This window comes from Heterocephalus glaber, unplaced genomic scaffold, assembly GCF_053883595.1.
Source record: "Heterocephalus glaber isolate CG9 unplaced genomic scaffold, H.glaber_assembly_v1.0 deba00001764, whole genome shotgun sequence".
Lineage (NCBI taxonomy): Eukaryota > Metazoa > Chordata > Mammalia > Rodentia > Bathyergidae > Heterocephalus > Heterocephalus glaber.
The window spans coordinates 1,983,782-2,002,395 of record NW_028258461.1 but is presented as its reverse complement, the minus strand read 5'-3'; positions in this window follow the sequence as shown (position 1 = coordinate 2,002,395).

Genomic DNA, 18,614 nt, shown 5'->3' with positions numbered 1-18,614 from the left:
AAGAAGATTCTTCCTTGTTAGGTGGCCATCATAAAGGGAAAGAAAAGATAAATCCACTTGGACATGAAGTAGTCATGCTCTGGCTGGATATTCAGACAAATTTAAAGCAGATACAAACGTTGAACTTTGGTGTTTCGTTTTCTGAAAATGACACCAAAAGCAAGTCTATAATTTGAATTTTAAGCATGTCAGCGATGACAGTCATGTTTATTAGCAAAATCAGTCCAACCAGCACCCACAGTGGACTTCACAAGATCAAAATAAATATTCTTACAAACTTCATTGATGATTTTTTTTTAATTTTCAAAATTGATACTCAGATTATTCAATACACTTGATGTGTTCATTAATACTATGTGTAGGATTTGTGGTAGTGCAGCATACGGTTGGAACAGAGCCCAATTAAAGATCAGCTGAAACATTACATTGCTATCCAGAGTGAATAAACTCTTTTGGTAATTACAGGGTCATCAGTTAGCTCAAGCAAGCAAAGGCATTCCTGAAGTTTTTCAGTATTCAGAGTATCATCATATGAACTACCTGGTAAGTCTTCTGCTGAAAGTACAAGTGGGAAACAATCAGAGCCCACTGTAAGCTCCCTGTTTTCCTCACTTCCAGTAACTGTAGTAATTGTGCCATGCCTGCCCCAGACACAAGGCACAGCACTGGACTGACATTAGGGGGTTTGTGGAGACCTTCGTGCCACCTAGCTACTCTTTTAGACTTTGGTTTTCACATATGTGTAACAGACATGATGGTTTCCAGATTAGCTACACATTAATATCGATTATCCCGATAGACCAAAGAAATCGTTTATTGAAAGGAGAATGTAAAATAGCAGATGCTGCGTAGATGAATTATTTGGGGAGAAGCTTCTAAAAAATGAGTTCCAGGGGCTGGGGATTTAGCTCAGTGGTTCCACCGCCTGCCTCACAAGTGCAAGGTCCCGAGTTCAATCCCAGGTACAAAAAAATAAATAAATAAAATCAAAAATTAAAAAAAGAGTTCCTACTGTATTTTTAACAGTATATTGATTGCTCTATGTCCCTGCTCTACATACCCCAAATCTTACCTTCAAATATCACTTGCCTTTTTTATTGGATCATATATGTATACCTATCAATATATGCCTATTTATGCATGCCTTGCCCAGTGAAAAATAGAACTTCTGGGCCCTTTTAATATGGTCACACAGATAGGAACACGAAGAGTTATCTAATTCAAGGGGAGAGACAGAAACTAAGAAGTGTTTGAGGGGATGGTAAGAACAAGATTCAAAACTCCCAAATGAGGAAACCATAATGCTCTTCTACAAGAGCAAAGGTAAAATGACAATGGTTCCCAGAGCTTCCATAATTGTTAGTCATAGAAAAGTCATAGTTTCTCTTTCCATGAGTACATTTAAGTTCTCATTTGTTTTTTGATGATAACACTCTTTATTATTTATTGGTTTGTTTTTATTTCTATTGGTATATGTTTGCAATACATAATAATTGCATTCTTTGGGGGAAACTGGAACATACATATTTTATCTTGATCATTCTCAATACTTTTTTCTCCCCCTCCCTATCCTACTCTCTTACCTTTCTCCTCACCCCACGACCCCCTTCCCTATCTCCAAAAAAACTGTCTCTTGTTTCCTGAAGTCTGTCCTTTGTTTTACTCTTTAACTAATTTACATTTTGGGTTTCTCATTTAGGAGAAACCAAGCAACAGTTAACCATCTGTATCTGACTAGTTTCATTTAACATTAAGGTTTCAAGATCCATTCTATTTCCTGCAATTGACTCAATATCATTCTTTGTGGCTGAATAATAGTTGTTTCTATAAATGTAGCACTTTTCAAAAATCTACTTGTCAGTCTGGGAATTTCGCTCAGTGGCACAGGCCTTGAGCTTGATCCCTGGTACCAGGAAAAAAAAATCCACTTGTTTTATGTTGGGCACCCAGGCAATTTCAATAGTTTGACCACTGTGAATTACACTGCTATAAGCACTGCTATAAACACAGGTATGCAAGTATTACTGTAATATGATCTATTAACTCTCAGTAAGTTATCTAGGAAAGATATAGCTGGGTAAGGTGAAATTTGGGGGAACCTCCATACCAATTTCCATAGTGTTTGTACTAGTGGCATTCTCACCAATGATATAAAAGTATTTTTCCTCACGTTCTCAGCAACATTTGTTACTTTTTGTGTTCTTTATGATAGCCATTCTGACTCAGGTAAGATGAAATTTCAGTTATTTTTATTTGTTTCATTTATGGCTAAAGTCAGGGAACTTTTTTTTTCATGTACTTACTAGCTTTTTGTGCTTTTATTTTTGAAAAGCATCTATTCATTTAATTTGCTCATTTTTTACATTGGGTTTTTTCTTGATGGGCCTAATTTTTTAAGGTTTTTTAATATATTCTAGATATTGTTCCTCTATCCAGAGAGTAGCTGGCAAAATTATTATCTCATTCTGTACTTTGTCTCTTCACTCTCTTGATTGTTTCTTTTGCTATTTAGAAGCTTTATACTTTAATGTAATACAATTTTTGGTTATTGTTATTACTTCTTGTACTTTTGGACTTCTTTTTATGAAGTCCTTGCCTATATCTTCAAATATTTTCCCTCTTTTGTCTTCTGATAGACAATTTCAGTGTTTCTGTTTTTAAATTTCAGTCTTTTATGCATTTTGATTTGATTTTGGTACACGGTGAATTCTCATTTCTTAGAGAAATTTGCCATAAGATCAATGCACGATATATGAATGTATGAAAATGTCACAATGAAATACATTAATTTATGCAATTATATGTGCTAATAATGAAAAGTAAATTATATATACTTCACTGGCTTTAGTGAAATAGAAATATGTTACAACTAACCTCTTTCATACTTTTCAATAAATGAATCTTTATATAAGAGACATTAAGAACTGCAATGTATGATAGAATAATCAGTCCATTAAAATCTTAAGAGAGCTCCGGTATGCCTTTTCTTCTTTTTGTTTTGCTTGGTTTGACCTAGCCCTGTATCCTTTTCTAATACTCCAAAGGCCAGAGTCACTCCAAATGTTCAGGCTGCTCCTAAATTATGTTGTGTTTACATTTTCCCCCATTTCATACTAAGAATTATGAAGCATTTGTTGGGATTTACACTAATTTCAATTTTCCAAAAGAACTTACAAATATTTAGAGGGTAAGTATTCAAATATGCAGCTAAGTTATAAAAATGTGATATTTGGATATATACAAATCAACAAAATATTGCCATTGTTATAATAAAATAATAAATGATAATACAATTATCAAAACAAATTTCCTCTCAACCAATTACAGAATATAGCTTAGAGACACTGAATCTTTAGAGAAAATACAAATAGTCAATACAGTTTAATTGATAATGAAGGAAAATATTCAGAAAATTCTAGAATGTGCTGACATAGCTTGATAAAAATATTTCGCCTAAATTGTCCACTGCAGCAGTGGCAAATTCAATGACATTTTAAAAATGTTTGTTATCAGTCCTGCACATATTTGTACTCATTTTCAGAAACTGGATCCATTTTTGTCTAGCAGACCGTTTAGTTAGCTTTTGGAATTACATATATTCCTCATTATTTTAGTAATATCTATCCCAAAAAAGTAGAGTATGTAGGATTTATTTATGATATTATAATGAGAAACTGAAATTTGTAGAAGTACTTATAAAGAAACTTAATTTTTCCTTCCCACTATTTCTTTAAATCTCCATGGCTTAGGTGCTTGCTCTGGCCTAGATTCTCTATCAGGACTTTTCTTTCTTTCATTCTCTCTCTGTCTTTTTCCTTCCTTTTATTCATTCTTAGGTAATAACAACAGAATTTCTGATCACTTCAATTAAAACCAACATAAATGAACAAAACCAGTCTCGATTTCAAAATTAAAATGTCTAACCTAGAATAATTGTCATGACTTGACTTCCCTTATATGTCAGGCTTTTCCCCTTCTCTAAGTTCTTATGTGTTCCAAGCAGAAGCATGAAGTTGAGGAAGGGCAGGGTGGCAGCTTCTTGGGACTTTCCTCACTTACTCTAGTCCTTCCTTCTTGCTAATTTCATTTCTGGCACTTCAAAAGGCAGAGTAAGGGGAATATGCAAAGAAGTAGAGAAAGCATAAAAGTTATTATTTGTCATGAACTCCTTTGATGATCAAATATTTGTGTTTTCTGTGTCTGATCTGAATTCAATGCTGACTTTTTGTCTCATGTGTACTTTGGGGGTTCCTCTGAGTTTCCTTTTCCTCTCCAGTAGGGTTCTTCTATGTGCAGTCCCCTTGACAAGGTAAAGCTCTTGCTCCATTTTTCCACTCTTCCAACCTTAGACAACCTGTATTACATTCATCTTCCCCTTTCTGGATCTTTCTCATGGGTAGCCCACATCCAGAAAACATTCAAATATTCTTGCCTGGATATACTCTGAAGTTCAAGTCACCTGGTTCAGTTATACTACTCCTTTATTATACATTTAAAGCACTTAATGTCCATTTTTTGTACTCTTGACTTTCCGTGAAATTGTCAAATATTAGTTGATTGTGTGTTGCAAACTTTTAAGGACACATGAAATTCTAGCTTTGAGGAAAAGGTCAACCACAGACAGGTCTCTTGAAACTTGTCACCAATATTTCCTTGAATGCTTTCTCTCAAGATTCTAACCCTTCTTAACCCTCTAATGCTCACGGATTTCGTAGTCATAAATTTCCCCCCAGGTTTTCAGAGAATTCCCAAGCTATGCAGCCTATTTACTCTTTCATTTGGTATTATTTCATCTGTAATTGGGAGGGGCACAATTCCTACCTCAGTTCTTCCTATCTAGGAAATTTCCTATCAGCTGACCCTTGCTTTGAGATTTCACAGGTTTGAGGAATACAGATAGTTTTATAAACTGCTTTGAGCTGAAATAAATAGGAAATTAAATAATTTCTTGACTAAATATTTCATGCTAATTTTGCATATTCATTAACTTTTATTTAAAAATGAGTATACTATGTACCTTCAATATTAATATAACCAAACTCCCCTGAATAAAAACTAATAGGACACATTGTCAAGTGATCTAAATAACAATTATTCACTCCAAGAACTCTGTTTTCAAAATTATCTGTTTTGTTGTACTGTTTTTCTTCACAAATAATACATTTTTCCCAATAATCTAGGACAGAAGTTCTTAATAATGAGCTTACCATAATATGAAAAAATGGATGCTGAAAAAGCCTACATCACCCTCCCATGTATATTCCTCAGGTCAGGTACAAGTCTGAATATGCTATGTTGTTCCCACATTCTCCCTGAGTCCTATTCTGCTTTGGTTAAATATTGAAAACATACTAAAGCATTAGCCCACTTTCGCATTCTTTATGCAGTGTCTACTAAGTACCATGAATTTTATTAAATATATGAGTATAAATTTAAATGTCCTTCAAGATAAAATCTGACTAGTGGGTGTGATAAGAATACAATGTTGCTAATTCGATTACTACTTAATAAGTAGTTTTCAGTGGAGTAAATATCTCATTCCATATTTTTAAATAGGCCAGAGGAAAGCAGTTTTGTGAGGGTTTTAGCACATATCTGAGTGTTGATATATTATCTGATCCAAATTTTTGTAACAGAAGGGACTGTGAAACTGTGTGGTGATTAGAAAATGATTAATGATATGGAATAAAAACATGATCATGTTCCTAACATTTTTAATTTTTGCATTTGGCAAGAAATAGTTGAACATGTAAAGACATAATAAAATAAAGACATAATAATTTTATCTCCTGCTTCTGGTTTCTGAGCATGGGAAGAAACCCAGCCTGAGGGATTCTCAGATCTTTCTCCTCATCCAAGAATAAATAAGGAGTTAGTATGTATACGAAGGTGGGTAGGACTCACACTTGGAAGGAGTAGTATGAGTTAGGGAGTATTATGGCTGGGAAGGTGAACTGATGGATAAATAGATCATATAGGGCTGGAACCTTCTGATAAGAAGCAGGTTGAAATAAGTGGATTTCCTATTAAATTGCCCCTAGATAACTGAGCAATTGAAGATGAATCAGTTTGTCCTGCACTTAAGATATAATCTATTCCATTGATTTATATTCTCATCCCCCTTTATGGCCCTTGTACTCAAAGCAATTTGAGTGTCCTGAAAAAGCGAATCTTCTTTCTACCAGACAGTTTCTATTGCACTATGCTGCATCAAGATCTCTGGGTATGGAGCTCATTCTTCATGCATGCAAATGATGGCAGGGTGTCAGCTATAAACAAATTTATAAACCTTTCTTCATGTTATTACTGACTTGATGTAACTCTTGGCTCTTAACACTGAAACTAATAATACTAAAATAATAGCAGCTAACATTTATTTAGTAGTTTGAATTATGTGGACATTGTTCTTAGTGCCTTCTACATAGCAGAGTGTTAGTAGTACTCACAATAACATTTGTCCTAGGACATAGGTACTATTACAGTCGCTGTGTTACAAAGTTGATCCATGAAGAGTTTATGCAACCTGTCCAAGGTCCAACAGCTGAGATTTTGACTCTAGAGTCCACCCTTTTCTTTGAAAGACTGACTTTTGGTTACGCTAGTGACAATAAACAGCTTTGAAATGTCTGATGATATATGTAAGGCATTGTACTTTCAACTATCACAGAGTCTTCTTATCAAACAGGCTACTTCTTAGGTTTATGCCTTTTGAGTTTTGTTTGTAACTCTCTTGTGCATCCTTGTTCATAACCTTAAGGTTTCTGGAAATGACCCTTGGTTCCTCACCTCTGTCACATGGTTCTCTTGTCCTAGTCAGGTGCAACTCAAGTCCAAGTCCAAGTCCAACAATTTTCATCTGAAAAGAAACTTCATAGAGAAGAATTTCCTCACCTTTGGTTGAGTCAGGTCCTTCTCCTTGACAGCCTAATGATAGTCTGCTTAGTCTTTAGCATAATAATCATTGTTATAAGGGGGTGCTTTGTTACCTGTCTCATCCGCTACAACAGCAGGAATTATGTCTGTCTCGTGTGCTGTTGTTTTTTAAAGCACTGATTTTATACCTAGGACATAGTAAAGACTGAGAATTGCTGTACCAATGAATTCCCTTTTTCCTATTATTCCACGGAGAATCCCCTCATATGGACCCATTTAACTCTGGTTAACTTTGTCATTAAGTGATCCACTTATGACACTTTATTTGATTTCTCTATACTTCTACTCAATCTAATAACAGCATCTATCAATTTCACTTGGTCCATATAGTTCTTGCCCTCAATAAGCTATTAGTCCGAAGGATAAGAGATGTGCATAAATCCTGGTAGTAAAATGTGTGCTGTGATAAAGGCTGTGATGTCTCATATCAGAGTATGGAAACTTTAGGAAATGGATACTGTATTAGATCTCCATGGCTATGCTGTGATTATATGGTTAACCTGAAAATTTTTCTCAATAATTTTCTCCAAAACCATCAAGCAGAGAATAAAGATAATTCTTAGAACCTATTTTTAACCTGTGAATGCTTTCTTTCTAGAATACTCCTTCCCACAAGAAATTAAAATGACACACAAAGAATCTTTGTCGTTTTTGTATTTTCCTTACATTACTTAAGCACAGGTGTCAACCTTGGCAGGATGAAGCAGGTCATTTGTGAAAACAAAAGAGGAATCAGTGTTTTCTCAAATATAGTTTCAGTCTAAAAATAAATAAAATCCATTTTATCTTTTTCCATTAAGTTTATTGGTACATTTTAGGTATACAATACAGCACCATACTCTTGAGTGAAATAAATCGGACACACATGTGAAAATACCAAATAGTTTCTCTGGTGTGAAAAACTAAGGGTGTAAATAAGGACAAAAATATATAATTGATATTGTGAAATAGGAAGCAAATGTCTAAAGTAATAGGGGAAATGAGAGGGGTAGGGGAAAGGAAAGAAGGGGAAAACATGAGAAAAGGGAGGGCAGGGGAATGGGGAAAAAAAGAAAAAGCCGTTTTATTTGCAGCTCATACCTACCAGTCTTTCTTGATGTTTGTCAAGCCCCGCTTGCCTTTGTGATACACGGGAGAAAAGTCCTGGGCGAGTGGAAAATGAGAACTTCATGTTTGCTGCCCTACATGCTATTATGCGGTGTGTATATTCCACCCCTTCTTTGCAATTCTAATCAACTCCACAAGGAACAAAATGCTGTATCAGCAAATGGGAGCCACAAACCTTTCATTGTGTCTCCACCCTCCCACAAAGATTCTAGGGATGGTCTCATGGAGGTACCAGGGTACCAGGATCACCTTTTCTACATTCCAACCAGGCCCACAGTTACTGGGACCACCTTGCCTCTGAATTAGGAGCCTACAATGCTTGAATGATGAATTAGCCCTTGAGATACTCTATATTTTCTTTGCTGCTTCTAAAGAATAAACAGTTCATTAACTTCCTATGGAATACAAATTTACCTTTTAAAAATCCATCTGCAGGTAGTACGCTCTTTGAACCTCATAAAAATCCTGGGAGTGAGACATGGTGAAATTACAGACTGTTCAGTATGCAAGAGGAAACAGAGGCACAGAGCAGCACTAGAGCCAATCTGCTCTCACCTTTTCAGCAAACGAAGTCCTCAGCTACTTCCGTAGGCAGTTGAGTCAGTTGACATGGCTGTCAGTCAGTTTTCATCTTTCTCACCTTGGCAATGTCCCTATATAGTCAATTGTCTTTTGTTTTCTACCTCTGAAAAATTAGAGTTTGTTTTCTCTACTGAGGAAAGCTCTTACATTTGTGCTTGGTATTTCCTTTCCTGGTCATTATACCATTGAGAAAAGATCCCTGACCGAGTTCAAATGTGCTGTCTTATAGACTATAGAATTCTGTTATTTTCTTTTGTTCATTTGATTTCCTTCTGACAAAATGTACTTCTGACAAATCAACCAGCTCTTTCAGGGGTCATTATAGTTCATCCATAATATCAGAGCCATGTGCAAGCTAACCTTTCAGTGTGTTTTCTTCAAAGCTTGATGAAGGGTTTTGGGGTGTCAAGAAGGAGCATTGTATTTGCTCACCTCTTGATTTGATTTGCTAGGTCTCCTTTTATAAATGTGCCACTGAAAAAATTTGTTTGTCTTACCTGATATTTCTATCAAATGTGCCAGACTTTGCAAAAAACACATGCTTGTGCTTTGTAGCAGGTCTGGAGGACATTGTATTTATAACCCTCTTCATGTTTGCTTCAAAATTAAACAGTCTTTATGTCAATTTACCCAAGAAAAGATGGAGCATTCATACACTATCAGGCTATTTGATACTTACTGAGGAAAATAGATGCATTTGCTTCCCTCTTCCTTTTCTAAAATGTGTTTGTAAGTGCCAGCTCTCTGATTCAGGTGGGAAAGTATGCTCTTTTTCCATATAATGGGAGCCGATTGAATAGATAAAATGCTGAGAGGATGGAATAATAAAAATAATTCCTTAATTTATACGACAATATTCAGGCTGATAACTACCACCTCTTCTCTTGAAAATCCAGTATGTCAAATAAAAGATGATAATTAAATACACACACTAACTTCTACTGCCTCTCATTTCCCTTCCAGTTTATGGTACCTTTGTTACACAGTCGATAAGGAATTAGTGACAGCTTTCTCTGCATCTGGCCCTGTACTCCATGCTGGAACTACACGGTTAACAAAATTGGCAAAAATCTCTGCCCTCGTGGAATTGAATTTATAAAGGAGGGAGGCAAATGACAAATGGAACTGATGAGTGAAATGTAATAATTTAGATGCTAACATCTTGTATGGATTAAAAAAATCAAGTGAAGGGAGGAATAATGCTGAGAGGTTGGGTTACAAATTTTAGTAGAGTGGTAGTGAAGGACTCACTGAGAAGTTTTTTGAACACAGTCATGGAAAAGTTAAAGGCAATGCACTAATGTTTAGTTAGCTGTGTCATCTTGTGCATCTTGACTTCTCTGAGTCTCAGTGTCCTCATTTGTGATTGGAAGATAATAGCTTCCTGGCAGAGATATTTTTAGAATTAAATAATATGTTAGCACAGTAATTGTTGCTCAATAGGCAACTAACCACCTTCAGTTATTGTCTGAGGTCAGTTTTTCCTAAAGTTAAATCATCTGCGCTGTTGTTTTCTTTATTGTTCTTTTGATATGTAGTTAACATTTTAGTTAACTTTTGCTTTGTAGGAAGTATTAAAGTGTCATCTCCTGCAATGAGTTACTATGTAATGAGACTTGAGTGGATTAGATTTGTCAGCCACCTCCTTTGAGTTAATTGTTTTATGTAGAACAATGATGAATAAAGCAGTGAATAAAATGTTTTTTAGAAAGAGTTCCAGAGTCTGCAACACAAATATGGCTTTACAAATACTTAAATATGACTTAGGTATATGTTTGCAAAATCAACTCAGGGTAACAAAGTGAACACACAGATTTTTGTTCCAAATTCCAGAGTTATTTTGTACAAGGTCAATAGAAAAAGAAAAATGAAATGTTCTAAGAAACAAAATAGAAATAATAATGACTAGAAAATGAATCAAATAGAAATATGTCCCAGCTTAAAGCTGATATATTAATCAGTAAAAAAAAAGGGGGGGGGGGCAAATAATCAATTTAAAGACCCAGATTTCCCTTGGAGAATTTTTACAGTGATTTAGATGTAAGAGTTCCCCTGCAGTCTTTCAAATTTAAACTACTACTGAATGTCTGGAATTGTCTTAGTGAGTTACATGCCCTGAAAGTGTGATGTTACCTGTTATTCAGAAAACTTGAGGGCAGGAATAAATGTTTATAATGAAAGGTGAGGAGAGATGTTCACAGGATAGTGACACTTCTGGATTCAACTGGTGGTACATACTGGAAACCCAGTAGAGTAGTGGGAAGAGTGTGAGCTTGAAGCCAGGTGTGTGGTTTTGTGGCTTTGTCTTGTATGTACTAGGTGTTTGACCAAAACTATTCATGCTGAGTTTTATTATTGTTGGTTTAGTCTTTAAAACTGAGTTAGTAATATTAAGTAGAGTAATATTAAAGTTGCATTTTATATGTCAAAAAACTTTCAATATTCACAATTTCATAGGTTTGAGCCTAAGAGAATCTACCTGAAAAGTAGGTTATTAAGGATTTGGATGAGTTAATAGACATCAACTAAACTAGTGTTTGGAATATGAGTGATGCATAAGTATTAACTGTTGGTATTATTAAAATTAACTTACTTCAGCTAGTAAAGCAAGCGCTTTTGGCTTGTTTTTGAGGCTTTATTGATCTGGTTCAAAATTTACCGTGAACCTTCAGGTTTGCCACATGGTGTGAGGCCTGAGAAGAATAAGTAGAAAATGTTCCACTATAGCTGTAAAGATGATTCCTACTAATTCTGATTGATCCAATTTCTACTCAGTCTCTTTTTTTGTCAGAATAATGTGACTTTGGGCTTAATGTATCATAAAAATAATTTACTACATGATAGCTTTGGAGTCATCAACACAATAGTGCAGTTTTCCAGCAAAACAATTTCATATATATTGGTTAATTGAACTCTAGAACTGGTTTGCTTTTTTATGCAACTTTTTAATTCCCAGCTTGAAATAGTTTTAGCTTCCAGGACATCAAAATCACTTTTATTTTATCCTACCTCACTGGACATTACTTCTTATTCCCATCTGTTAATTCTGAGTCTCCTTTCAGAACTCTAAATGATGAGAACATTAAGGTAGTCCTTGAAGCTATGCTTTCTTTCTAGCTACATTTAATTCTGGATGACCTCCTTAGCCCCAGGTTTGAAATTACATCTATAAAATTATGTCTTCATTATGCATGTGTCTCTCTGACATCTCTCCTGAGTCATGACTGTCACATAAAATTGTCCTATTTACATTGCTACCTATTCCCTAATTGGTCTCTCAAACTTAATGCAAACCCAAACCTCAATTCTTTTTCTAAACCTCTTTTTACCAAATTTCCAGGTTCTTTTTTTTACATAATGTGGTTCACAAATAACCAAACAGTTCTAAGAACAGGCAGGGCATTTCATTCACTGGCCTGTGGATGGAAAAGGGGAGAAAGAAAAGGACCTGAACTTTTACTAGGATTGAGTTATGAGGTGGTGTTGTGCATGCTGTCATTAGAGCTTTTTATAGAAAAGGAAAGAGATTTCCAGGGATCAATGTACCACCTCTTTTCTTCTGTAATTTAGGCTTAATCAGATCAGACATGGTGCCTCATGGTGGGTCTATCATAATAGTCAGATTATAATGAGCCCAAGGTCATCTGAAAGGTCAACACAGCGTGCAAGACAGATCTAGCTAGTGTGCATTTCTCCAGGCATCTGAGAGTATGTGATAAGCCTTCACACCACAGCTGAGAGTGTGTGGTTATAAGAATATAGGCTTTAACTTTTGCAAGCAAATGAAATTAGCTGTAAGTAATTTTGTGATTCAGTCTGTTGACACTCTACATCAGCCATGGCGACCTTTTTAGAGCTTTCAGTGATAACAAACAGGCCACTATTGCATATGTGCCATAGGTTTGGCATCACTGCTCTATATCATTAAATGTCAGTTCCATTTTCCACGTGCTTAGGAGAAAAAAATATTGATGTCATCCTTGACTTTGCTCCTTCTCCCTTAATCACAATCAATCTATTAGTGAACTTCCATATATATAGTGTATATATATGTATTATATATAGTATACATATTATATCATATTATAATATATATTCATATATATATGATCACATATATATGATCATTTCTCACCACCTGAACCACTGATATCCTTCTCTAAATTTCTATCACTGAAAGTAGATGGCAGTCACCTAATTGCCTTTTCTTGTTGTATTCTTATTACACAAAACAGAGGCAGTCATCCCTCTAAAATATAAAACAGCTCACTATACATCTTTACTTTTAACTTTTCAATGGCTTCCTATCTCATTCACAGATAAATCTAAAATACTTCCTATAGTGTCTTAGTAAGCTTTCCCATCACTGGAGATAATGAATGACACCCAAAAATTAAAGGAGAAAAGGTTTAATTTAGCTCATATTTTAAGGGAATGCCATTTATGGTCAACTAGTTCCAAGGCAGAAACATCATGGCAGAAGTACCTAGTGAAGCAAAGCTGCATAGTTCATGACAGCTGGAAGAAACAACAACTGAATAATTCCAGAGATGAAGGAGTGAGGGACCAAACACAGACTGCAAGGTTACACCTGCATGGCACATGCCATCCCTTGTCAACTTCATATGCAAGAAATGTCCCTAAGCCATATATAATTTGCAAATGAAGACAATAGCAAAGTTCATAATTCTACCTAACATAATGCAACCCTTTGAACAGCTGAAAATGAAACACTCCCTCTGTGCAGTATCAACATTTAAAGCATTTTTCAAATCTCCAAGTCAAAGTCTCATCTGAGAATCAAGTCAAACTCTTAGCTTTGAACCCCTGTAAAAATCAAAAACAAGTTACATAATCCTGAGGTATAATGGCACAAAGGCAAAAATCCCCATACCAAAAGGGGAGGAAAAAACAATGTGTGGGAGGTAGTAGCAGAATTAATTACCTAATTCACATAAGGTCCAGACATGGAGACATTCTATGGTATTATGGTATATTCAGACATTGGTATGTTGGAATGGAATTCACATTCACCCTCCTACATATTCTTTGTGGTATCATTAAAGCAATAGAAGTGCCTTGTCAATGCCTGGCACTTTTTTTAACTTCAATTTGTAGAACACTCTTTTGGGAATCAAATGATGCTGGCAAAGTCCAAGTGCTAGGAGCTTGGAGTTAAGAGTGGATTTCATGTTAGGGTTTGTATTTGTCAACTTTCCTATCTCTGGAACACAATACCCAACACCCACAACTTAAAGGAGGAAAGGTTAATTTGGTTCATGGTTCAAAATATTCATTTCATGGTCATTTCACTCCAAAAAAGAGATATCATAGAAGAGGGGCATGGTTGAGCAAAGATGTCCAGTTCATTGGTGTTGGAAAGGAGAAAAGGGGACCAGTGCCAGAGAGGAAGCACCAAGGGACTATATACAACATTATACCCAAGTTCATGCCTCTGTGAACTACCCAGACATACCAAGAAGTGTTCCTTATTAATCCCATAGCCAGCTCACAAGCCAATCAAGTTGGCACAATTGTGCTGAATCATCATGAGCTTTCAGTGTATGCCTTTTTTACTGTGACATGGAGTGACTATTTAGAATTTCCCTTCCTTAATTCCAGGATATGCTGTTGTCGGTTTAAATAGCCTTTAAACATTTTTTTCAGGTCAGAAATGTTCACTATAACTTAGAAAATGTTCTTCAGCATAACTTACTTGTGAATAACATTTTAAATACTAAAGTTTTGTTAATTCTTTTATTAACAGCTCTATTGAGATGAATTCACATACGTAAAATTCATGCTTTTAGAGAGTTCAAGTCAGTAGTTTTCACTATATTTTTTACAGGTGTTTAACCATTGCCTCAATCTAATTCCAGAATACTTTTATAATTCCTAAAAGAAAACCTATACCCCTTAGCAGTTTTCAACAATTTCCTCATTTCCCATATCACCTTGCAGCCACTTCTTTACTTTTGGCTTGTAAATATTTACATGTTTTGAACATTTCACATAAATCCAGTCACAAAAATTGTGTTCTGTTGTAAATGGACTCTTTCACTAAAAGAATATTTTTGAAATAATGACCTAGCTTGTAATATGCATAAATATTTAATTCCAGATTTATTATTGAATAATACTCTACATTATGGATATATCACATCTTTATATATTGATCCACTGAATGAATGACATTTGAGTAATTTTCACTTGTGAGTCTATTATGAATAGTGCTACTATTAACATTTGTGTAATATTTTTTTGTCAATATGTTTTTCATTCTCTTGAGTATATAATTATGAGTTGAATTATTGAATCATATAATGGATATATGTTAAATATTTTGAGGAATTGGAAAACTATTTTCATGCCCATACATATTTAAGATTAAATATTTTTATGAAAAACGTCACTTACCCTTACCTAATAATGAATATTGATGTTTTAAAAAGTTGATACTGAATCTTACAGATAGTTACAAAGTGCTAGCTTTCTATTTGGTTGGTCCTTTAAAATACGTACTCTTGTGATTTGTACTTACATTTTTTCTTCTGTGTCACTGTACTCCATTTTCACCTCTCATCAGCAGCAAGTGAATATCAAAGAATTGTATAAGCTTTGACTTTTTATTAGTGCGATATCTGTGCTGTCTAATAGCATTTGATATCCTCTCTTCAAATAGTGTTCATTTTATCTATAACACATTATATTTTCTATTACTCCTTAAAATCGTTCTATTCATGTCTATATGGAATCATTGTCAATTTATTCACTTAGTAGCCTTTGATTTAGTAGAATAATAAAAAGTGAATTTTATTTTTTATTGCAAACACTTAAAACTTAAAAAATGATTTGGCCACATATTTCTTTGCTATCTTTTGTGCTGCTATGTTCAATTGTATTAATGGGGAAGATGAAGACTTAGTTAATTGTGGAGTAGATTTAAGAGAATTATTTTTCTGGTTCTCTATTCAATTATGTAAATTAAGTACATAATGTATGTAAATTTATGGAATTTTAATCAGTAATAAATAACAAAGATATATAATTAGATATCTAATATTCATAAAGATGCTACGCACTTAAATATAGCATTTTCTAATTGTTATTAGAAATATTCATTATTTATATATAATAACAAATGGGAATAAGAAATACTCATTGAACTCTGAAAAGGAAAAATATCTACTTGTTGTTTTTTGAAGAATTCAGTCAATTAAGGGCCTTTGTAAATTAATATTTATTGTTTCACATTTTGTTTTCTATTTGTATGACCTTCTTCACTGAACACAAATGTCCATTAAATTATTCTCTCATTAAAAATTTTCCCTGAAGGTAAAAGTAGAAATAAATTTATGGCAGGGATAAGTGGGTCAATATTTGAGAAAATGGTAATGGCATTTAAAATTAGTATAATTCTTTCAATGTATACTATAAAATATATTCCTTTGACATAAAACTTAACATCTTTTCCAAAAAGACCCTTCTAAAAAAACCTTCTTTTTTAAGACTCAATCTTTTGAATAACTTCTTAATATAATCTGGAACCTAGAGTGCTGTGTCTTTTTTGCTTTTGTTCTAATTCTTCTTCCCAGGCTGCTTTTTATTTTATTTTTATTTATTTATCTTTCTTTTTTACCACCTAGCCATTCTCAAATAACAATTGTGTAATTGTTTAATTTAAGTTGAAGCAAAAGTTCATCCTCCAATAAATTTTTTTGTTACCTATATTTACTATTGTACATGTGTAAATGAAAGGCAACTATTCATCAGCTTTCAATCACTATAACAAATACTTGACCTAGTCAACTGATACAGGGAAAAATATCATTTTGTCTCATCCTTTCAGAAATTTTAGTACATGATCAATTGGCCCAGTTTCTTTGGGCCTGGAGAGAGGTAATACATTTTGACAGGGAGTACATGATGATATAAAACTCAGGTTAATGACAGAAAAGTAATAGAAACACCTTAAATGATCTCAGAATTTTCCACTTGGTCCTGTCTGTTAAGTATTTCATCACCGCACACTAGCTCCATACTGGGGCGCAAGCCTTTAACACATGGCCCTTTGGGGACAGTCTAGACCCAAACTATAACAGTGATCCCTTAGTAAAAACATTGGATATGAGGAATTGCTTCAAAACAGGACAAATTTTTTGAAAATATTAATATTCATAAGTAATACTTATAGGCCAAAATAGTTATAATATCAACACAACAATTTTGATATATGAACATTTCTGAAATATTATCTTCAAGTATTCAGATGGTCTTGTGATTGCTGTTTTGTGACAATAATCCTTCCCTAGACACCAATGGAAAATTTCTTAATATAGAGCTTTTTGTAAAGAAGATATACCATGCTGACATATACTTTCTTCATCCATGATGCATGATTCAGTAGGGACATGAGGATAGTTGTGTCCCACTCCTTGGAAAAAGAAGAATTTTGATCTTAATGATTGCTGGATTTAGAATCTTTGAGCCCATTGCCTTTGAGGAGGTACAGTAAGATCATTATTGTCAGGGCCTTTCCTCTGACTGCCCTTGAGTTTGAGAATTATTAGTTCCTCCATGTATCTATGTATCCACTCATATAATCTGTATCAGTGCTTGGTAGAGAAACAGATTTAATGTAAGGTATACAAATATATAAGAATTTACAAGGTAGGCCTAAAACGGCTACCTGTGGAGTCAGGTGTGGAAGCTAGCAAAAAGGCAGTCTGTGCCCTGGAGATTCAAAGAATCCAGTTGAAGGCCAAGAGCTCACTGTAGGATCCCATGCAAGTCCATATTCAGGAGGCTGAAGGGTCTGTGATGGAAGCCAGGAGACGATGTCCAAGGTGAAGGCGAAGACTGGCCTCCTCCAAAGAAACAGAAACAAGCCTTCCTTCTTTATTTCCCTTTCATTTGTTCAGGCGACAAGCCTATTGGTGTCACTCATAACCAGGGTGGGTCTTCTGTCTTCAGTAAATCCCTTCAGCAACACCCAGAACTATGCTGATCCAGTTTCATTGGGCACTTGTTACTGAACCTGTCACAGTCTGTTAAGTGCATGTTATATTCCCACCAGATGTGTACTGAGTTTAAGTTCCATGCAGTGTTGTGGGTGCATACCTTGAAAACAAGAATAAGAAAGTTGTATACACTGGCCTAAATATTACTTCCTCTTGGGTAAGGGGATAAGAAATAGATTAATAAGTAGGAACATATATTGAAAATTATTTTAGAAGGTGATGAGTAGTAAGAAGGTAAGAAACAAAATGTTGATACAAACCAACTTTTGTTCAAACTTGTTTTAAGATACGTACTAGAGTTCTGTCTTACCAGCTTCTATTAGAACAATGTTTTGTTCCCCTCAAACTTAAATAAAATTAACATTAAAGCAAATATCAGTTATCTTCTATATAAATATTATGATTCAACATTAATTACATGTAATTCTCATTAGAGCCACAGAAACATAATTATGATTGTAATTATTAAGTGAACTGAATGATTGGTTCAGAAGAACTTATCCTTAACCCATAAAGTACATAATTTAATATTCTTTTTCTTTTGGTACCTGGGATCAAACTTGGGACCTTGCACTTGCAAGGCAGTTGGTGGCCCCATTGAGCTATTTCCCCAGCCCTATAATTTAATATTATAGAAAAGATATTTTCATAGATCACAAAATCAATTTATGTGTAACATTCATCAAAATTCTCACTAGTTATAAATTCTAGTAGAAATATAATATTGTTGTGTTGAATATTCATTTAAAATTTAAAATGATATTTATTGCAGAAATGATCATCTCTGCACTAAGTAGTCTATTAGTGAAAGTTTATTTTTCATATTGTTATAGTAATACTTAACATTATATGACAATTGCTATCTGTCAGGCACTTTCTAAACATCATATATATATATATATTTCATGTAATCCTAATAATGACTCTACAAAGGAGCTCCAAAAATTATCTTTATTTTATGAAAAATAACAA